Source organism: Lissotriton helveticus, chromosome 1_2 (assembly GCF_964261635.1).
Source record: "Lissotriton helveticus chromosome 1_2, aLisHel1.1, whole genome shotgun sequence".
In the NCBI taxonomy this organism is placed as follows: domain Eukaryota; kingdom Metazoa; phylum Chordata; class Amphibia; order Caudata; family Salamandridae; genus Lissotriton; species Lissotriton helveticus.
Window position 1 is genome coordinate 388,377,268 of NC_136058.1, and position 22,883 is coordinate 388,400,150.

Below are 22,883 nucleotides of genomic sequence, written 5' to 3' on the forward strand. Positions count from 1 at the left end.
TCAGTTTTTCAGTTTTTGTGTAAAGGGGGTATTTTTAGGGTTCAGGGTCAGTTTTCAGTTTTTGGGTAAAGGGGTATTTTAGGGTTCAGGGTCAGTTTTCAGTTTTTGGGTAAAGGGGTATTTTTAGGGTTCAGGGTTCAGTTTTCAGTTTTTGGGTAAAGGGGTATTTTTAGGGTTCAGGGTCAGTTTTGGGTTTTTGGGTAAAGGGGTATTTTTAGGGTTCAGGGTCAGTTTTCAGTTTTTGGGTAAAGGGGTATTTTTAGGGTTCAGGGTCAGTTTGGGTTTTTGGGGTAAAGGGGTATTTTTAGGGTTCAGGGTCAGTTTTGGGTTTTTGGGGTAAAGAGGTATTTTTAGGGTTCAGTGTCAGTTTTGGGTTTTTGGGGTACAGGGGTACTTTGTAAAAATAAAATAAATGTATATTTAAATTAAATTAATAAATAAAATTAATTAAATTAAATTATATTATAATAATTTTAATTAATTTATATTAAAAAAATTATTATATACTTACCATACTTACGTTGTAATGGTATGCGTTGTAAAGGTTATATGCGTTGTAAAATCTTGCGTTTGTAATGGTATGCGTTGTAAAAGTTTTTGCGTTGTAAAAGTTTCGTTGTAATGGTAGGCGTTGTAAAAGTATGCGTTGTAACGTCATACATCCGTCTGTATTAACATATGATTTAGAGGGTATTTTTCAAAATGTCATCTGTTTTACTCATTGGATTACATTTGGAAGGCATAAATGCATTGAAATCCAATTGGTAATAACAATTATTCTACTATTCTATGCTTCCACATGTCTTCCAATAAAAATGGTACCTCAATTGTGTGAGTAGGTCGAATGCCTGCGACAAGAAACAGTCCAAAATGCAATATGGACATTTCACAACAGCTATTGAAATATGACCATTTGTATGCAAAGTATGTAGCTGTGGATTGTGGGTCCAAGCTCAGCTGGCACCTAAGGACACCTAACAAATCTGCACATTTTTTAAAACTAGAGACCTGGGGGAATCCAGGGTAGAGTACCTTGTGTGGCTCTCACCAGGTTGATTTACAACCAAATCCCTTGAAACCTTCAAACTTTGATAAAAAAAAACATTTACTCACATTTCTGTGATGGAAAGTTCTGGAATATGCAGGGAGCCACAACATTCTTTTTACCCAGCACACCCCTAGGCATTTCAGTAAAAAAGTACCTCACTTGCATGGTTAGACCCAGTATCTACAACAGGAGACTGCCCAAAATGTGACATGGATACATCACATTTTTTCACTCAAAGTTGACCCTATTATTGCAAAGTGAGTCGCTTTGTATTTTGGGCCCTAGCTCAGGTGGCACCTAGGGAAACCTAGCAAACTTGTAATTTTTTTTAAAGTAGCTATCTGGGGTTATCCAGGGCAGGGTGACTTGTGTGGCTCTCACCAAGCTTTCCAGAATCCCATGCAAATAGGAAACTTTGATTTAAAAAATGCCTTTTCCTCACATTTCTGTGCAGGAATGTTCTGTAATCTGTGGGTAGCCACACATATCCTTCTACCCAGCACTTCACTAGGACTTCCAATAAAAATGGTACCTCTCATGTTATGGGTAGGCCTACTGTCTGCAACAGGAAACGGTCCAAAATGCAACATGGACAAATCACATTTTCTCAATTAAATATGCCCCTTTTTTGCAAAGTATATAGCTGTGGATTTTTGACCCCAGCTCAGCTGGAATCTATGGAAACCTAGCAAACCTGCATATTTTTTAAAACTAGGCACGTGAGGCAACCCAGTATTGGGTGACATGTGTGGTTCTCATCGGTATGTTTCACCCGGAATCCCTTGTAAACCTCCTACTTTGACTAAAAAACAAATGTTCCTCATATGTCTGCGATGGATATTTCTGGAATCTGCGAGTGGCCAAAAACTTCCTACGTCTCAGCACTCACCCAGGTCTTCCAATGAAACTGGTACCTCCCTTGTGTGGGTAGGCCTAGTGCCTGCAACAGGAAACAGCCCAAAACGCAACATGGATACATACATTTCTATACTCAAAGTGACCCTTTTTCCAGAAAATAGGTAACTGTGGGTTTTGGGCCCTCGCTCAGCCGGCACCTTAGTAAACCCAGCAAACAAGCACATTTTTAAAAAATAGACACCTACAAAAACCCAGGGTGGGGGTGACATGTTGCTTTCATCAGAAAGCTTGACCCAGAATCCATTGCAAAGCTCAAACTTTGACTACAAAACACATTTTCCTCACATTACTGTGATGGAAAGTTCTGTAATCTGTGGAGATCCACAAACCTCCTTCCACCCAGCAATCCCCTAAGTCTTCTGCTAAAAATGGTACCTGACTTGTGTAGGTAGGTCTAGTGCCCTGCGACAGGGAATCAGGACAAAAAACAACATGGAAACATCATTTTTTTCACTCAAAAGAGACCCTTTTTTGTTGCTAACTGGGTAGTTGTGGATTTTGTGCCCTAGCTCAGCCGGCACCTGAGGAAACATAGCAAATTTGCACATTTTTAAAAACTAGACACCTTGGGAAATTTAGAGTCTGGTGACTTGTGTGGTTCCCAACTGGATTTTCTATCCAGAATCCCTTGCAAACCTCAAACTATGACTACAAAAAATGAATTTTTCTCAAATTTCTGAGAAGAAACTACCTACCACCCTGCATTCACTTAATTGTAGGTAAGAAAACGGTGTAGGATGCATGCGATGCACACAACACTAGACTCCCCAGGTTGCTTAATTTTCAGAACTGTCTGGGTCTGGTAGGTTTTTCCAGGTGGCACCCTGCCCAAACCAAAAATGTTCAGCCGTTTACCATTGCAAGTCAGACGATATAGGGAGTTAACCACACTCTCTTGGCCCATATGTAAAAACAACACCCAAAAGAATCAAATGTCCTCTCCCGTGCCATTGGGATAGGATTCTTTAATCCGCAAGGAAGAAGAGACTGCTGAGATTTTAGGGGTGAGGGTGGCCCCCGATGTGAGGATTGGCAACACCCACCCAACTCTTTTATTAAACAATATATATCCTTACCATCCACTGGGATTTTTGCTCCCCCCAGGGACAGATTGGGGGCCCACCTCCTGTGTGCTCCTGTGGGGAGTAAAGACTGGTTTGTTTTGGGGTGGGTTGTGGCCAATTCTAGAGTTCAACACCGATCACATTTTCTTTTGACACAAAGGCCAAATCTCTGGTTTCAGGTGGAGTTTCAACCCCCAGGGGCAACCTCCCGAATTGGGAAAAGCTTCCTTTCTGCCCCTATGGGGGTAGAAATACACTATTGACCCCATTGGGGCAGGAATATGGCTTGATACCAGGGTAAGCGAACCCATTCTTTTGTTTGGTTTGGTGCTATTATGAAATCCTTGGTGTCTAGTGGCGTTTCTGGCCCCATGGCAAGGGGGAGAAGATTGTGGGTAAATATCCTATCTACCCCCAGGAGGGGTAGAAAGTTTATTTGGCCCCAGAATGGAGGGGGGCACGTGCCCATGGCCCGTGGGTGACACTCCCCCAAAACATACTGCATGAATTATGTTTATATTATCTAGTGAGCCGGAGGGCAGATCAGGGGTAATTACCCCCTTCTGTGGCAGAAAGACTGTTGCCCCATTTACTTAATGTGGATGCATAGCCTTTGCCTATGTTGAGAAATATCCACCCCTATCATTTTATTAAATACAAATCCCTGTTGTCTAGTAGGCTTTGTCCCTCCCCAACCCAGGGCGGCAGATTAGGTGTAATTACCCCATCTGCCCTCCCCGTAGGTGCAGAAATACTTTTGCCCCATTTACTTGGGTTGAAGGCATGGCCATGCCTATACTATGAAGCTCCTACTCCTATATTAAAACAAAAATCCCTTGCGACTATTGGGCTTAATGCCCCTCCCCTCCCACTGAGGGCATATCAGGTGAAAATACACCATCTGCCCCCAGAGGGAAGAAAGACTGTTGCCCCATTTAGTTGGGGTGGGGGCATGCCGATGGTTGGTAGGCCCCACCTCTATTTTATTAACTTTTCATGGCATCTAGTGGGCATTCTGCCCCCCAGAGGACAGATCAAGGTAATTATCCCCATTTGTCTCCATGCATGGCAGAAAGGCTGTTGCCCCATGTGAGAAGCTGTACAAAAGGGGGTGGTGATGGACGGAGCATCTGAATCAATCAAACACTCACACCCAGTCAAAAGATCTGGGTTTAATCCATCACCGTTCTTTAGACCACTCTGCAACCCCAGTTCAGACATGGCTATATGCAAATCAGTCTGACCCTGTGCCTCATGGGAACAGTCCAGCCCGAACTGCCAAGCCATGTCTTTCCTGGACCGGAAACAAGCTTCCGAGGACCGGTTTCTGGCATTCCAGCCGTCTTCAGCCTGGCTTGCTTGAATCCGGTGGCAAAGTGAGCAAGGGACTCACGTCTGAGCATACCCTGCCACACTTATGGTGGCCAAAAGCGGTACAAAAGGGGGTGGTGATGGACGGAGCATCTGAATCAATCAAACACTCACACCCAGTCAAAGGATCTGGGTTTAATCCATCACCGTTCTTTAGCCCACTCTGCCACCCCAGTTCAGACATGGCTATATGCAAATCAGTCTGACCCTGTGCCTCGTGGGAACAGTCCAGCCCGAACTGCCAAGCCATGTCTTCCCTGGACCGGAAACAAGCATCCTGGGACCGGTTTCGGATTCATTATCCTCATCAGCCAGGCTATCTTGAATCCAGTGGCCAAGTGAGCAAGGGACTCACATCTGAGCATACCCTGCCACACTTAGGGCGAACAAAGCGATACAAAAGGGAATGATGGACGGAGCGTTTGAGCAAATCAAACACTCACCCCCAGTCAATCTTACCTGGTGCAGTCTTGGTTCCCCAAGCGAAGTCCAGTGTCCAGATAATCAAAGTTGAAGTGGTGTGTTATCTGAATCTTGTTCTAGGATGGATCTAGGGACTCACCCACAGGTAAGCCCTTAAGTACCCTTAGGAAACTGTTGGGACGAATCAGGGGTCCCTCCCAGAGGAAGGGCTGGTCAGTGGGGACGATACTCCTATGACCTTTGCCCAGTTTCACGCCAGAGCAAGAGCCATTGGCTCCCTGAACTGGTTTGAACTGGAGTATGCAAGGAGGGCACCAAATGCACCCTTCAAGCAGTCTCAGTGGCGCTGCCAAGTGCCACCACCCTGCCCCAATACACTAAACCCTGTCTGGAAGGTGGCCACACCTGTCTGTGACAGGATATCTTTTAATCAGACTTCCCCTGCTCGAGCTTGGCTCAGCAGCAGGAGGGCAGAAACATGTCTTTGGTCAGGAACAGCCCTAGCTTGCTGTCTGGTTCTGGAAGACTAGTACCGGGAGCACTGAGGGCCTGCCGGAGGAGCTTTACAGTGCATGGAATCATACCTCCCACACTGTTTATGGTAGGGGGGTATGATTCCAACGTGTTTGATACCAAACATAACAGGGTGTGTTACAGCTAGTTTAGGGATGGTCTTCGCATAATGACGCTTGGCCACTATATATATCATAATTGCTTATGCACTGTCAACCCAGGAGAATGGGCTCCGAAGGTTGGAGGCGTGCCCCACTCATGCAGGGGCACCCTCACACTTAGGACAACGCACCCTGTCTTCAGGAATGAAAGGCCTGCCTTAGGGGTGACGTATAGATTTTAAGTGTAGTGACCTCAGATATACGGAAGCCTATATCTGTCGTAAGTGGTACTAGCACCAGCTTACACAAGCTGCAATGGCAGGCCTGGAGGCACAATTTGAGTGGTCTTTCATGGGTGGCATAATACATGCTTCGGCCCATTGGTGACCCCTGGTGTAGCTATGCCCTAGTTCCTTAGTACCATATACTAGGGACTTACCAGGGCACAACAGGAGCCAATCTGGAGTGTACCTAAGTACTCACCATGTTCAATTTAGGAAGGAAGCACAGAGACTGGGGTTCTGGTTAGCTGGATCCCAGTAAGACTAATCAGAAAAATATAATGACAACAGCAAAAAGTAGGGGTGACCATGAAAGCAGATCCAGGTTTCCTACCCTCATTTACTTGGGTTGAGTGCATGGTCATGTCCATGCTAGGCAGTCCCCCTATCTTTCTTATTAAAAACAATCCCCTGGTGTCTCGTAGGCTTTCTGCCCCCGAGTGGCAGATCAGATGTAATTACCCTTCTGCCCCTCCTCCGAAGCAAGCATAAAAACTGTTGTCCTATTTAGTTTGGCTGGTGGCACCCCTATATTGTTTTAAAAAGAAAAATTCCCTGGCATCTAGTGGTCTTTCTGCCCCACACCGGAGGCAGAAAGACTGCTGCCTCATTTACGTAGGGTAGAGGTATGGCCAAGCCCATGCTAGGCAACCCCTACCCCTATATTTTTACAACAAAATGTGCCTGGGGTCCCTGGTTAATTGTCCCAATTGCCCCCCCAGAGGGATAGAAAGACTGAAATATTAAAATTGCCAAGGTAGAGCTCCATCCCTTACCCAAGTGGCCACTCCAGTATCCCTGGTGGCTAGTGGGTGGATCCATGCTTGTGTATCACTCTCCTGTGGAGATCACCAAGCAGGGGTCCACTGGACAGAGGTAGCACTAGAAATGGAAGAATCTCCCATTTCCAACAATATCTCACCCAGGAGAATGAAAAATGCCCCAGCTATCGTAACAGAAAGTTTAAATTCTTTTAAGGACACAGGTGGGACGATTAGGCTATTCTTTTTTATTTGCATAGCAGCCATGTTAACAATAAATATACCAACAAAGGACTACATTTCCCATGTTCCAAGGGAAAGCCATGAAGTTCTTACAAATCAAGCCCATCCAATCGGGTACCTCCAGTCTCAGAAAATGGGGTTGTCCCTCGTCTATCTTTTTCTTTCTATCTGCATCAAGGACGACCATGGAAGATTTCACTCATACAGTAGTCATCACAATCTAACACTATTAGGCAAGTTTGGCATTACATAGACAAGGAAAAACTTGTACATACATCAATAAGTCGATCCGATAACCCGGGTGGGTCATGATACATCAGTGGGAGGGCTAATCCTTGCCTCCGTGTCCTTTGAATTGAAACTTTCCGTTACAATAGCTAGTACATTTTTCATTCTGAGTCAGGACCCGGAGGAGAGGATTAGGCTAGTTTAAAGTTAGTCTACTACCAGAGCTGCGATGGAGGAGATCGGCATACAATTGAACCTTTTGAAGGTTGAATCAGAAGACCTGTCCACTGCATTCAGAATATCCTCCAAGCAAGCTCCTAACACAATTGATTTTGAGGCCATAGCGCCTCTAGTGGAGTGTGCACCAAAAGGTTCGGTGTCAATTCCAGCCTCCGGCATAATCCACCGTACCCATCTCGAAATGGGTGGGGAGGAGACCGTCTTAACCCCTTGGACGCTCATGACGAGCTCAGCTCGTCATGGAGTTTCCATTGATTTCAATGGAAATTACATTACCATCCTTGAGATGCCTCAGCAGCCAAGTGGTTAAAGAGCTTCCTCAAGACAGTCTGCTTCTCCCCATGAGACCACAGCTCTGCCATCATAGACTCATAGGCTTTCATGCACTGACAACACTCAACTTGGGTGCATCCGGAAAGCCTGAGTAGGAAATCATTTGGGAATGGCACTTAGTACGACGAGACACATGGAGAGTGACACCATCTGCAGTAAAGTAAAGGAACATCCCATAACATCAAGGGATCTGACTTCTGACACCCTCATGCAAGAGATTATACACAGAAGGATGCCCTACTTAGCCAATAACTGCTTCCTAGAAAGGCTTTTGTTATGGGCCCACCGCAACAACAAGTGTAATACCTTTTTAATGTCCCAAAGGACCAAATATCTGGGGTTCAAGGGATAAACAAATCCTGAGGAGCAGTTTCCTGACTAATGGATGATCTCCAATTGGAAGGCCCATGATCACTGGTTCGGCCAGCAGCGATCTCTGACTTAAAGATATTGACTGAGCAATAAGCCATTCCATCTGAAGCAAAGGAGACTAGGAAGTTGAGGACATGGACAACGTCTGCCCCCACAAGATCCAAACTTTGTTGCAGACACCAATCCATCCATCAAGCCCAGGTTGTGTGATAACTCGTACCATGTCCCCAGGCCCGAGAGAGAGGAAATCCGCTGTGTTTCTTGAAAGGCCCGGAACTTGCCATCTTGAACTGTAATCCAGCAGGTGGCCGCTCCTCACCAGGGGGTGAGGGTTACCTTCAGGATCGCTAAGGAGAAGAGGAATTAATGTAGACGAATTGGAGAAGCCCAGGAAAGTTCCATCAGAACTGGAAACCTCACTTGCGACTGCCACCCCGGAGTGATCACTGGCAAAAGGGGGAAAGGGGTAACCCTGCTCCAACAACCATTCTCGCAGAAAGGCATTGGTTGCTAACTTTCCTAGATCTGGTCTAGCTGAAGTACCGGGGAAAGTGATGATCAAGGCGTGATGACAACAAGTCAATCATGAAAGCCTGCCACAGGGCAAGATGGCCCTAGAATATAGCTAGAAGATTGCAGTAAGCAGACTCCAGAGACTTGAGTCCTGAAGATGATGGGATTGCCAATCATCTGATCCTGGTGAATATTCTGCTGTCACTGAAACCTGATGTTCCAGGCAGCACTCCTAGATTTGGCAAGGTCCCCCTGGTCTTTGGACTGCGTACCCCCTTGCAAAGAGCAGAGTTGTACTCCAAAAGAAGAGCAGACAATGAAGAGATCCAATTCCATGGTGAGTTTATTGCATATAACAGCTTAACCACGGGAGTGCATCAGTCCTCAACGAAGCATGAACAGTCAGTGTCTGTTCAACAGCTGTCATGCATCGTTGAAGACCGCCATCATGAGCAATGCACATACAAACATAAGCATGTTTGAATGTGCGCACGCCAGGAACAAAGAACAGGTAAGTATGACACATAGAATTTGAGTGACACTTATAAAAAGCAAGAAAGGGCTACAATAAGAATGGAATTACGTATGGTAACATGTACGTAATACAAACCTTTACACCCCTAGATTGTAGATGTAGCAGACCGCTGCCATGTTGTCCATTGTGAGTAAGACAGATGACTCTGATCCAACATCTGCTAGCAAAGGAACCTGCCATCAACTCTAGGCAGTTGATATGGAGGGAAGGCTCAGCGGCAGACCATCCTCTGCCAGTGGTGAAGTCTCCATAACAGCCCTACCCAGCCTGAACCGCTGGCATCAGACTTGATCACTAGATCCAGTTGCGAGCCAAAAGTGGCACAACTGTTCAACACCTCCATATTGGAGAGCCACCATGCGAGTTCCTTCTTGACCTAGTTGGACAAGACAACATACTGGGAGTGTGCGAGGCTGTGCCCAAGGTGGGATGATTTGAGACGTTGCAAGGCCGGAAAGTAGGGAGATCCTGAGAAAATGGCCTGGATAGAGGATGATAAAAGGCCTACCACTCTGGCGATCTGGGGCAGGGAGGTTCTTGGATTCATCAGCATCTTTCAGACTTTGTGCCGGATCTTCGTTACCTTCCTGGAGGGCAGACTCAATGTGGAGTCCACTGAATTGATTACAAAACCCAGAAAGGTGATTGACTGGATGGTGAGATACTGGACATTGCTCGGTTGATAATAAACCCTAGTGACTGAAGAAGATCCACCACCCGCCAAAGGTAGAGAGAGAGGACCTGTGCACATTGATCCATGAACAACAGATGATCCAGATACATGATCATCCACAAGCTCCCTGCTCTTGGGCGTTCTACCACTGGGTACAGAACACAAAGGAACACCACGGGGCAGACGACAGGCCAAAAGGAATAGAGGTTAATTCTAAAGTTTGGTTCTGCCATTGAAACTGGAGAAACTGGCAACTGGCAATGTGATTGGAAAATTTGGATTGTGAGGTACGCATCTTTGAGGTCCAGTCGGATGAGCAAATCGTTGGGCCAGAGGAGGTCCTGGAGAAGGTGAATCCCTCCCATCTTGAAGTGCGGGACACCAGCCACACGTTGAGTTCCCTGAGATTGATTACCATGCACTGACCCCCATCTAGCTTCTGCACCAGAAACAGATTGGTTAAGAACTCCGAGGGATTTGGAGTGGCAGGACAAATCACCCCCTCAGCTTGGAGCTCCTATACTTCCTGTTGAATGATGGAAGCCTTGAGGCCGGAGAAGAGGTGTGGCGGGGGCAGCTGGAAAGGTGACCCACTGAAGTCCATCTGGAACCCTTGCACCATCTGAAGCACCCATGCATAGTATGTAAGAGCCTGCCAATTGTTTAAGAACAGTGCAAGGCAACCCCCAAACTGAGAATACGAGACAAATGAAAAACTTACTGTGGAAGTTGGTGGCTCCTCCGCCGCAGGGTTCATTGTGCTGGCCTCTGTGGCGTGAATGACCTCTGGTAAGGTAAAAAACAAATGTGATGAATCCTGATACTGGTCTCTCTGGGATGGTTGACCTCTGTCAGAGGTGGATTAAAAGTAACAGCCAGCCGAGCGCCTCCTACCACAGCTGGCCAAGGTGAAAACACATGAATTAAAAATGCCTTTCACGGTCAACTGGGCCTTGTCCAGGGAATTGAACATGGGCAAAAATTTGCAAAGATACTTGACAAATGGATCTCCAAAGATCCCGCCCTGGGCCATCTGCCCTGCTAACTTGGGATCCAATGTTAACAAGCAATGACGTGCACCTTTCTGTAGAAATGGCGCCGTTGGCGTTGCCGGGACAAATGATTGCTCGCTGGGCCTAACTAGACAACGCATGTGGGGAAATGAAAGCTTCAGACGTCTTTGCATCCTCTGTCAAGTTGAGGAATTTTTACTAAAGGGACAGTAATATCTAAAAGCTTTTCTTGGCACAACTGCCAGGAGCGGTTCATGCCCTTTTTAGGGTCTTTAATTTACTTGGCCAAGAAGGTGGCCATACGAGAATCTAACTCAGATGTGACCACCACATTTCCTTCCAAGGAAGGCTGGGGACATTCTGCCTTGAGCTGTGAGCAGATCTCTTGATCCAGGGTTTGCGCAACCTACTAGCCACATACAGCCACTTTATTCCAGGAGAACCACTCCGAGGATCAGGGGTGCAGGAGCTCCTCATGCTCAAGGGGGTCTGATTCGGCATCCACTAGCGTGTCAGTAGCAGGCCAAGTCAGGAAGTGGGTTGGAGGAAGTGCTCCAGGACTGGTTGTGGTCAGAATCCCCATCCGACCCCACAGGTAACCATTGGAGGGAGGGAGGAGAGCATCAAAACCTGTTTAACCTGCAGGTGGAAGGTCAGCTTTGGCCTCTGGCAGCAGGGGACATTGGCCTCCAGAAAAGCTTTCTTAAGCCTGTCAAAGGCATCTAGGTCCACCCGGGATGCAAGCATTTGCATGGATTCTAGGAGAGGAGGCAGTGGCTGGCTCTGGGGGTCTAAGGGCAGAGGGCCCCGGAAGGTCTTCCCCCAGTTCTAGGGGTTGTAGGCATCATCGTGCCATCTCCATAAGTCTCTTCTCCAGACGTGCCATTGTGCCGAGACCACCCTGACAATGAAAGCGTGCACCGCATCACAGAAGTTATCCATGACCAGGAAATACTGTAAGTCCTTCTCTTCTTCATAGTAATCCCCAAATTCCTCCATGAGGTAAGTACAGCAGCTCACAACATGGATGTAGCAGCAGAAACAATAGGGAACAGTTATAAGAGAGAGCAATTACTGGGAAGCCCCAGCATTTAGCAGTATGAGCCCATGTAAGGGTGTCAATAACCCAGGGCACACAGCCTTAAATGCTCTAGCAACAGGTGAAGGGCTCTAGCAGGAGAGCCCCTGCCGAGTCAATGCAGTCCTAGTAATGGAACTAGGACTGAGGCAGATAAATCGCCCTCAGAGTAAGGTACGTAAAACACAAGAAATTGCTGCCGGTCCTACCCCAAAGGGTGTCACTGCTCCGGTTGTTGGGGCACCTGTACTCAGCAAATGTGGGCGGAGTTGCTCATCAAAAGCTGCAAGTGACACGCCCTCCACTCCACACTAAGTTGAACATGTCTTTAAATTGACATGGGAGGTGCGTACCCTCTAGCAGACGGCAAACTACTGTGCACCTCACCCCTGTTTCCATGAAAGGGAAACTGATCTAGGAGAGGCTGGGAAAGAGCGTTCCTGCGGCCGTGTAAGCAAAGCAGAGACTTCGCCTTGGAAAGTACCTGTAAACAGCAATATTAACAAGCGCACTCAATACAAGTAAAAAAGGGGGCAGATCCCAGCATTCATCTAACATGGCTGCATGCTGTAAACTCCATTTACTGAGGCTGGAGGCACCTGATTGGATGGACTTGTTTTGCTAGAACTTCATGGTTTTCCCTAGGAACATGGGAAATGAAGTCCTTTTTATTGATAACATGGGTGGTATGCAAAATAAAGGAAGGAAGAATAGCCTAATCCTCGCCTCCGGGTCCTGACATAGAATTAGTGCTCGTGGGGCTGAGATAAGCCCCAGAGCACTGATTCATTGAAATTAAAGTTAGCCCAGAGACTCATTTTACTTTCAGTTTACTGTAATGATGTCAGCGCATCCTGCACACAGATCGTCCTTACAGTAAATGAAAAAGAACATGTTAGAAATGGCGATTTCCGGTTGGCTGAGGCTTGCGCCAAAGCCAGGCAGAAACCACCATTCTACGTCAGGCTAAGGAAGTCACCCGCCAAGATAACTCCTGCTCACCCCCTTGATAGCTTGGCACGAGCAGTCAGGCTTATCCCGGAGGCAAACATTTTTTACATTTACAAGGTGTAAAGCGTTCGCGCGCGCACCCAGCAACAACACCCAAGGCCCACCACAAAGGAAACTCCACACAAGGTTATATATAAAAATAGCCTTTGTATTATACCAAACACATTAGATAATAAACACACACTTTACAAGGCGCCACTGGCAACGGCAGAATTTACAGGGGATTATGTACACGGGACAGGGCCACGTGGACCACTGTCAGGAATGAGCACTTTTAGAACTAGCACTTTTAGAACATATAATACTTGTAGCACCAAATAGCAAATGTAGCCCACAACCAGTAACCACTGTGTTAGAAGGGGCGATCTCAGAGGGCCAGGTTGTGCTCCCCCAACCACCCCGGGTCCCACCTCTCCCACAGATCTTTGCCGAGTCTTATCGTGAGGTCCTCGCCGGGGAGGACTTCGAGTCTAGGATCGTACACACTGAGTTCACACCACACTTACGAACAGACACCACAACGTTGGATTTCAGGAACAAGTTCTTTAAAAATACTAAAAAGCAAGTGGCACTCTTATAGACAAATGATCGAGGGATCACCAAAGTCTTTGAGGGTTCGGGAAGCGGGACAGTCTTTAGCCTTTGGGCCAGTACGAGGCGTACCCTACGCACAGCTCTCAATCCTCGAGCGGGGGATACGGAAGGTGATGGCGTTGTGACGTTGTGGTGTCTGTTCGTAAGTGTGGTGTGAACTCAGTGTGTACGATCCTAGACTCGAAGTCCTCCCCGGCGAGGACCTCACGATAAGACTCGGCAAAGATCTGTGGGAGAGGTGGGTCCCAGGTGGTTGGGGAAGCACAACCTGGCCCTCTGAGATCGCCCCTTCTAACATTGGTGGCAGCGTCGCGATAAGAACCTACGTCTAGGGATCGTACAGCACTGACACACTACCCGAACGAAGAACAACCATGAGCCTCACAAGCGACAAGACCACCTTCCAGATGGAGCTTCTGGGAGACTATTCGCACCGAGAGCTCAAACAATTCTGCAAGGATCTCCATATCCCGACAACGGGATTAAGCACCAAAGAAGACCTTCAACAAGCCCTAACAGCCTGGGTGGAGGCCGGAGCACAACCTCCAGCACCGACAGAAGTCGATGGAGAGGGAGCACCCCTGACCGAAACCCACGCCCAAGAGCTTGAGAGAACTGAGTCCCCGACATGGAGTCCCAGCACGGAGAGAGGTCTGTCTCGAGAAGAGATGACTGACCGAGAGCGAAACCGAAACCACGAGCTAGAACTAGCCCGGATGAAAATAGAAGGAGAGCTCAAGCTGGCTGAGAAGAAGCTAGCCATCGAGCAGCTGCGGCTGCAAGGAGAACTGGAGGAGAAGAAACTCCAGAGAGAGCACAAAGGGAAAAGACTCCAGCTGGAGCACGAGCACGCCCTGAAGGAGATTGAACTAAAGGCCCGGAGCGAAGACAACAGAACATCGGGGACCCGAGAGGCCGTTCCCCCGGTGGAACCCAAGGTCCACATCCCCAAGAATGTGGTCAAAGAGTGCTATAAGAACGATGATATCCAGCAATGGTTCAAGGCCTACGCAGTCGCCATGACCTCCCACCGAGTTCCGCGAACGGATTGGGGAGCCGGGCTGTGGGGTCGATTCTTGAGTGAACGGAGGGACACCCTGCTCGATCTACCTTCCGCCGAACAGACCTCTTACAGCCACATGAAGGAGACCCTTCTCACAAGGTACGGGTTCACCCCCGAAATGTACCGCCAACACTTTAGAGAATGCAAGAAAATCCCCGGCATCACCTGGGTGGAATATGTGAACTTTTACAGCCGGGCCCTGGAAGGGTGGATCAAGGGCAGCAAGGTATCCACCTTCGAGGGGCTCATCGGCCTCATTGCCTATGAACATTTGTCCCTGAACTGCTTTGTGGAACTCCGACAGCACCTCCTGGACAGCAAGCTGGCTGACCCCCGGAAGCTGGCCGTCGAGGCCGATCGATGGGTGAGCACCAGTGTCCCCCGGGGGCCCGGGGGAGACTCTGGCCGAAATGAACAGGGATCTTCCCGCCAGAGGGGAGGGGGGAGTCAGAATAGACAGAGGGGATCCCAGGTAGGGTTCCCGCGCAGTCCCCCCAGAAACCAGCCCGGCACCTCGCCTCCCACCGCGCACGCAAGGTTCCCCCCAGCCAAGCCAGGGCCCCGAGTCAGCCAAGCCTGCTACCATTGCCAGCAACCAGGGCACTATGCCATTGACCCCCGATGCCCTTTGTTCAAGAAGCCCACCGCTGCGGGGCCCCCAGCGTGCCACATCACCTCAGTAGCCCTAGAAGAGGAGGGGGAAGAGGAGTTCGAGGGGGCTGACCCAGCCGCCATGATTTTAGCTTCCCTGGGAGATAGGGAAATGGTCCCAGGAGCCCCCCTGCCCGACAACAAGGAAAAGTACCGACAGCAGGTGACCGTCAATAGCCACCGCATAGGGGCGCTCCGAGACACCGGAGCCAGTATCACCGCAGTCAAACGTCACCTGGTCACCGAAGCCCAAATTGTTCCCCACATCTCCTGCAGGGTGATCGCAGCTGACAACTCAGTCCGCACCTGCCGAATAGCTCAAGTCCCTTTCGAATGGTGGGGCGTCTCCGGGGAGTTACGAGTGGCGGTCCGTTCAGACATGCCCGTGGACTGCCTGCTCGGCAACGATCTAGAGAGCTCCCCATGGAAGCGGGTTGAGAAAAGGACCCACCTGGAGATGGTGGGCCTGCCCGAATGGGCCTGTGTGAGCACCCGGTCGATGACCGCCCGGGTGGCTAACCCCGAGGGGGTGAACCTTGAGACCGCACCGCCAACCCCTGAGGACCCCGAGATCCCCGAGGCCTTTGAAACCACCGAGCTGTCCCCCGGAGAGAGCTCCCCCTCAGACGCAGGCCCCCTCGGCCCTGACGTTGAACCGACCCCGAGCTTGGACGACCTTCCTGAGCTGGCCCAGTGGCGCCAGGAAGGAGGACCGTCCCGAGAAGAATTTTGCCTGGAACAGACCTCTTGTCCGTCCTTGGTTGGGCCGCGACAGCAGGCCGCCGCCCAGGCCGCCGGTGACCAGTCCGGCTCCCACTTTGTCTATTGGGAGAACGGCCTCTTGTACAGCGAACAAAAGTCTGCCAAGCTAGGGTCAGCCCGAGTGCTGGTGGTATCCCTACGCTTCCGCGGCTTCCTCCTGAACCTGGCCCATGATGTACCCCTGGCGGGACACTTGGGGCAAGACAAAACGTATCACCGCCTGGTCACCCACTTCTACTGGCCCGGCATGCGCTCCGATGTAGAAACCCACTATAAGTCCTGCCCCACATGTCAGTCCAGCGGGAAGAGCGGAGGGAAGCGCAAGGCCCCTCTCCAGCCCTTCCCCGTGGTCAGTACCCCCTTTGAGAGGGTGGGAATCGACATCGTGGGCCCTCTCGACCCCAGGACCTCCTTAGGTCACCACTTTATCCTTGTCTTGGTGGACCATGCCAACCGCTACCCCGAAGCCATCCCCCTCCGAACGGTGATGGCCCCCGTAGTGGGGCGGGCCCTCATGGTGATTTTCGCGAGCCGCGACGAGGTCAGCAGGGCTCGATCCGGAGAAGTTCTTGAGGAGCCGCGACAGCGTCAGAAGGGCTCAGATGGTCTTAGAGATGGCGAGCCTCGACAGCGTCAGCAGGGCTCCGAGGTCTTAGAGAGGACGAGCCGCGACAGCGTCAGCAGGGCTCCGATGGTTACGAGTTCAGCTCGAGCCGCGACAGCGTCAGCAGGGCTAAGGTGGTTCAGTTCCTTGTTGCGAAGAGGGAGCCGCGACAGCGTCAGCAGGGCTCAGCGATTCGAAGGTTGAGTCTTCTCAGGGTCAGCCGCGATCAGATCAGCAGGGCTTCAGGTCCAAGATACAACTGCCCGCTAGTTGTCGGGCGGGCCCAGATATAGTCCAGTTGCCCTTTGATGTCCGGAGCCTCGCAGGCGGAGGTCTCAAGCCCTGGGGGCTGGTTGTTGGCGAGGTCCGGCGGTTGGCTCTTTGATCCTTTGAAGATGGGTCCGGGAGCCAACACTTGGGGAGGCCAGAGGTGCGCCCGAAACTGGCCCCCAGGGGGAGGCCAAAGGTGTGACAGATACCGGTCTCTCAGGGGAGGCCGGAGGTGCCATCGAAACTCCCTGGCTTATCTCACTCGGGGAGCCCTTTACCCCCCAGCCGGGACTGGCGCGCCTTTGGAGTCTGGGTTTCGCTGGGGCCGGGGTCACGCTAGGCCCAGGGAGACAGGGATCTTGGGAAGGGAAAATGGCTGCCGGGCCTTGTGGGGCATGCAAGGTTAGGCGCTCGGAGCCGGGAGTGGGACGGGATAGCCAGGCCTGGTCGTTGGTTACGGGGGTCGGGGTTTATCGGGAGTAGGGGGACCAGGCTCGGGGTGCATGCTACGCTAACGGGGATGCTGTGCAGGGGACTCAGGGTGCAGGCCTGCGCTCACAGGGTGTGGAGGGACAGAGGCGAACCGCCCCACGAGGACGGGTCCAACACACTGGAAAAAGGTAAGTACCTCCTACGCAATCCTAACCAGCTTAGGTATATATCATGCAGGGAACCATGAACTCACTAGCATAACCTATACTAGCAAAAACAACCTCCTATGCAGATATCATATCTAGAGGCATCAAACACAGGGTGCGCAAAAAAATACTACACGCAGTACATTTCCTAACACCCAAAAGCATCAGCACATAAATCATTATAGCACATAAATCACATTAGGGTCTAGGTTGTGCCACTGCGCCAAAACCTAAACGTAACAGCTGCCCACTACTTGCTGGGCAGCTGAGGGACAAGAATAGGGCCTAAAAGCTGCAGCTGGCACTAAGTGCTGCGCAGCTGGGGAAGGCCAAGGTAGGGATGAAGGAGTGCATCTAATTCCAAGATAGAAAGTATATGTCCCTAGAAAGAAAACCTAAACATAGCAGCTGCCCACTACTTGCTGGGCAGCTGGAGACAAACTGCGGCATGGGCTCTCATTGGCCCTAGCACAAAGACTGTGCCAAATGCTGGAGCCATCTAGCTCTGGAACCAACTCTACACCTTGGAGCCTTCTAGGCTCTGGGCACACGTGTGCCCTCTGGACTAAAACTGCGCCACTCAGGGGAGCCCTCGAGGCTCCAAACAAATAGGGTGCATTTTGGGTTGGAGCCATCTAGGCTCTAAAATAGCTGGGCCTCTCGGGGAGCCCTTCTAGGCTCTCAAAAAGAAGTGGGCCCTCAGGGGCAAGAACACGGGCCCCTCTAATCATTGGAGCGGCCCACTGACATACGGGGCCACTCTGATGCAGTGCCTCGCACCGGCGCCTCAAACTCCATCGGCTCCCACAGGGAGCGGTAACATCAATGCCCCCACGTTCCCCGGTCCAGCCCTGACTCACCGGGCTGCTGGGGGAGGCTCTCTCTTCCTCGGGCGGCGGTAGCGCTTTGCGGGGCTCTTTCTCCTCATGGGAGCCCCTCCTTCAAAGTGCGCCCGCTTCGCCCGGTCTTCACCCGGTCCCCCATCTCGGTACCGGGACTTTTAAAATGAAGCCCACAAGGCTCCAGGACGTCTGGCGGCCACTCGGGGAGGCAGGGTGGGCTCCCGGCCTCCCCACGCAGCACCAGCTCCTTTTTGGGCGGCAGGCAACATCTCCGGTCTCCCTCTCGACCCGGGAGACCGGCAAGGCAGCAATGGCTTCCCCCCAGACAGGGGGAAGTGGAAGAGACGCACTCCAGGCCCCGCCCACAGTCAGGCGGGCGCAGACCTGGCTTCCGGTTTTGCTGCGGCGGCGGCATCACTTGTCGGGGGCAATAATGAGGGGTAGGCACCCTCGAAGTATAAAATAAGAGTAGAAACGGGGTGGGAACCCATTAAGGTGCCTTTAAAGAGTGGTGGCACCTTTAAATAATTATATGGCGATTAAGGGACCAAAAACAAAGACACAGGGTGGGCACCTGCGCACTGAAGGCCTCAATGGGGGGATCCCTCATGCTGGGATTCCCTCTAGCACCACGCTGCACGGGCCCATGCACTCCTGCTCAGCTGGGCAAGGGAAATGTAGCGCTTCCAGGCGCTAGAGGCAGCCACAGCCCTGGGGCAAGGGCAAAGGCACGGACATCACTATAATGGTATAACATTAAAAGGAAAAAAGTTCAGGGGTGAACCTGCCAGAAGGGCCAAGTCCAACAAAACACAATCAAGCTGCTCAACCTGCAATTCAAGGAGGGTGTTGGACTTGGCCCTTCTGGCAGGTTCACCCCTAATCTTTTTGCTTTTAGTATGTGATCTGTGGTAGTGATTTTTGGGGTCTCTGCGCACTTTTTTCCTGTGTCCCAGAGTAAAGTGCGTGCGTGTAGTGAGGCTGGCCTGCCCTCCAATAGGAATGCATGGGGAATGTGTGTGTCCATGTTAGTTCCTGTTGTGTGGGGAGTGCAGGCTCGAGTTTGGTATGGGCGAACTCGTGAGAGTGAATGCTGCGCAATGGTTTTTGCGGCGTGTATGTGTCTAGAAGGGAAGTGCCACTTCTAGACATTGATGTATGTGTGCAGTGAGGGTGCTGGAGTGTGATTGGCTGGAGCTGACTGGCATGCCAGGCTCCAGGATGTCTGGATGGGTCTGCCCAGGAGTGAGTGGGGAGATCAGTCTGAGTGATGTGAGGGAGGGGTGCACCTGGTTCCTGAATGGGACTGAGCTTTCCCCACACAATGCTGGCTCCGCCCGCTGTGGTGCGTCTAACGACCCTGGCCTCCCTAGTGAATGAAAGGGGTGGTTGAGCCATCAGGGGTGCTCCAAAACCAGCTGCGACTGGTTTCTCCCCCACCCTGCACCTCCAAACAAAGTATTTAGTAGTATAAGAAGGGGCTGTGTCCCTTTACAATTGGTTCTGTTCTGTTCCAGTATCCTTAGGGGGCTGCTGCTGTTGCTGGGGCCAGGAGGACCGCCACTTGGATTGTCTCCCTGCCTGGAGACCCAGTGAGCTGGCTCTGGGCCCAGGCTTGCCCCTCCTGCCTGCCTCCAGACCTTGCTGGAGCTTTGCTTTTGCCTCCATAGCGCCTGGGAGTGCTTTTCCTTGCCCCTGGCACCTGGGGAGCGCTTGTCCTGCTTCCAGCGCCTAAGAGCGCTTTATTCTTGCTGCTAGCGCTGAGAGTGCTTTTGCTGCCAAGCTGGTGCCCTCCCGGCATTTGCTCAGGATTGCTGAGCCCTTCGAGTGCCCACCTAGAGTCATTGTGTATTTTATACGAGCCGGTGCCCACCCGGCATTGCCACGTGTTTTCACCGCCGCAGCCCAGGACAAAGAACCGCCGAGCGAAGCTTGCCGGAAGAGCCGCGCTGGGATTGGCCCAGCCGGCCAAGCCTCCCGCCGCGTCATCGGGGAAGGAGAGAGAAGCAAGAAGCAGCCTGCGTTGACCGTACCGAGGCTCCCGAGCGAAGGGAGAGCCCCGGGAAAAGAGAACCGTCCAGCCGCCTCCCCGAAGAGTCCCGAGGAGCAGGAGCTCTCCGCCTACAGCCGCCACCCGGAAGAGCCCAGCAGAGAGAAACTGACACCGTGAGGACCCGCCGCCTCCCACAGGCGGTGAGTGCGGGCGGGCTCCGGGTCGCTACTCTGCTCGGGGAAGTGCTGGGGTGGGGGAGAGCACGGCGAGCGGCAGGGTCCACGAGAGGGACTTCAGTGGAGTTGAGACACTTAGAGTGGCCCCGGTTGGCAGCGGGCCACTTCGACGACCTTGGGAATTTTCTTTATTTAGAGCCTGAAGAGGCTCAGCAGCGCCACACTTGCTCTTCGAGCCCCGAAAGGCTCCAGGCATCACCTTGTTTATTTAGAGACCCGAGAGGCTCAGTGTGCCATTTTGCTTTAGGAGCCCAGAGAGGCATGGGTGCCAGTTCTTTGTTCTTGAGCCCAGAGAGGCTTACAGCCCACATTTGCTTTACGAGCCCAGAGAGGCTCGAGGTGCCATTACTTTGCAGACCCCAGCGAGGCTCAGGGGGCAGTTAGTTGGTTAGAGCCCCGAGGCTCGCACGGTGTGTTTCGCCCCACCATTGTTCTTGAGCCCACGAGGCTCCAACGTTAGCCCATCATTGCTTCACAACTGTCCAGCACTTAGTGGACAGTTGCCACGTTTAGGTTTGTTCTTGGCTGCCTGCGCAGCCTGCCCTGACATTGTGGACTAAGGGCATTTCAGCCCTTGCAAGGCCAGTTGGCCTGGGGGACAGTTCTAGTGTTGTGCTATGTGCACCCGGCGCATTTATGGTTTACTTGCTAATATGATTCCTGCGCAGATGTGCTACCTGCACCTCTGAATGTGTTTTAATGCCTCATGTGCATTGAGTTTTATGTTTCTTCCCCTTTGCTAAAAGTGACCTGCTTAGAGGATTGTTTATGTTTTATTACCTTTGCTAAATGTGACTTGCTTAGGTGATTGTTTTATGTTTTATTACCTTTGCTAAATCTGACTTACTTAGGTGATTGTTTTATGTTTTATTACCTTTGCTAAATGTGACTTGCTTAGGTGATTGGTTTAGGTTTCTTCCCCTTTGCTAAAAGTGACCTGGATAGAGGATTGTTTATGTTTTATTACCTTTGCCAAATGTGACTTGCTTAGGTGATTGTTAATGTTCCTATAGGTCCTGATAATAAGGTCCTAGTTCCCTGCGTGATTTTCCTACAGTGGTTAGGGTTGCGTAGGAGGTATTTACCCTTCACCAGTGATTACTGGTTGTGTGCTATATATACTATTTTGGTGCTACAGTCATTATATGTTTTATGTGCTAAGTGTTATACCTACATCAAGTGCTAATTCTAAAAGTGCATACCCCTGACAGTGGTCCAGGTGGCCCTGTCCTGAACATAATCCCTTGTAAATTTTGCCAATGCCTGTTGGCACATTGTAAAGTTTGTGTTTTATCTAATGTGTTTTTATTATAATACAAAGGCTTTTTTATATAACCTTGTGTGAGTTTCCTTTGTGGTGGGCCTTGGGTGTTGTTGCTGGGGTGCGCGCGCAAACGCTTTACACATCGCCTCCGAGATTAGCCTTGCTGCTCGCGTCACGTTACCTAGAGGGTGAGCAGGGGTTGTCTTGGTGTGTAACTCCCTTGCCCTGACTTTAGAAATGGTGATCCCTGACTGACTTTGGCGTGAGCCTTGGCCGGCCGGGGGTCCCGTTTCTAACAGAGGGAAACCTTATAACTCTCCTCAGGTCGGTAAAATCCAAACCAATGTTGATGTTGAATTTTTGATAAATGTACAAAAAATGTTACTTCTAGAAAGCTACAATTTTTCCTGCACAAAGCTCCAGTAGGTAAATGACCAATAGGGACAGTGCTTCACTCCTCAAGGAGATGTGAAACCACTCCAAGAGGAGACACAATGGTTGCGGTCTTATTACAGGACGGGCTGGATGTGAAGTATGCTTCTCAGGCTGTATCAGATACAGGCAGATCAGGGTCAGGCCTGTCTATCCACAGTTTAGTATAAAATGAGATCTGGGGAAGGACCTATTGATCCCAAGGATCTCTAGCCAAACTCACACCACTTTTAGGGGCTATTAATTTTCCCTGAGATTGTCGTGGGATAGTTTATATTAAGGCATACAGGATATACTGAAAAGGGGAACGTTTTCCGTTGGAAACTTATTACCCATTGATTAGAGAGTGTCCAGAAGTCATCCCCACCTGCTGGCTGGCGCATTGTACAAAAATGGCACCTCACCCTCAGCTCCTTAGAACATATCCAGCATTCCAAAGGACCTCCACCCAACAGGTTTAGAAATGTCTGCTGGCCTCATGGACATCCTTCTACATTGACAGGAACTGTCACCATGTGTATTTGACTTTTTTCTGTCTGTCACGGTTAAGTTTTTCCTGTGATGGATAGAAAATAGGCATTACACTGCATACCTTAAATAGGGTGGACAGTGAAATGTCCTTCCTCTGATGGTTTCCTTACCACTCTTTCAGGTCATAGGAGTAAATATTCCATTTACACAGGCAATGGACGCTCCGTCCCTAAATGAGGTGGACGGTGCAAGAGTTTCACAGAGAGGTCATACTCTATCACGTTTACAAAGGAGTACCCTGTCCATCAAACTCTAAATTGGACCCTAAATCGCAATGAAGAAAC

General features: G+C 50.4%; 1 protein-coding gene across 4 annotated transcripts in view; it reads left to right on the forward strand.

Annotated features, from left to right (window-relative positions):
- LOC144806119 (vomeronasal type-2 receptor 26-like) overlaps positions 1 to 22,883 on the forward strand; it is a 420,183-nt gene that overhangs the window by 395,155 nt on the left and 2,145 nt on the right. The gene's annotated exons all lie outside the window — the stretch shown is intronic.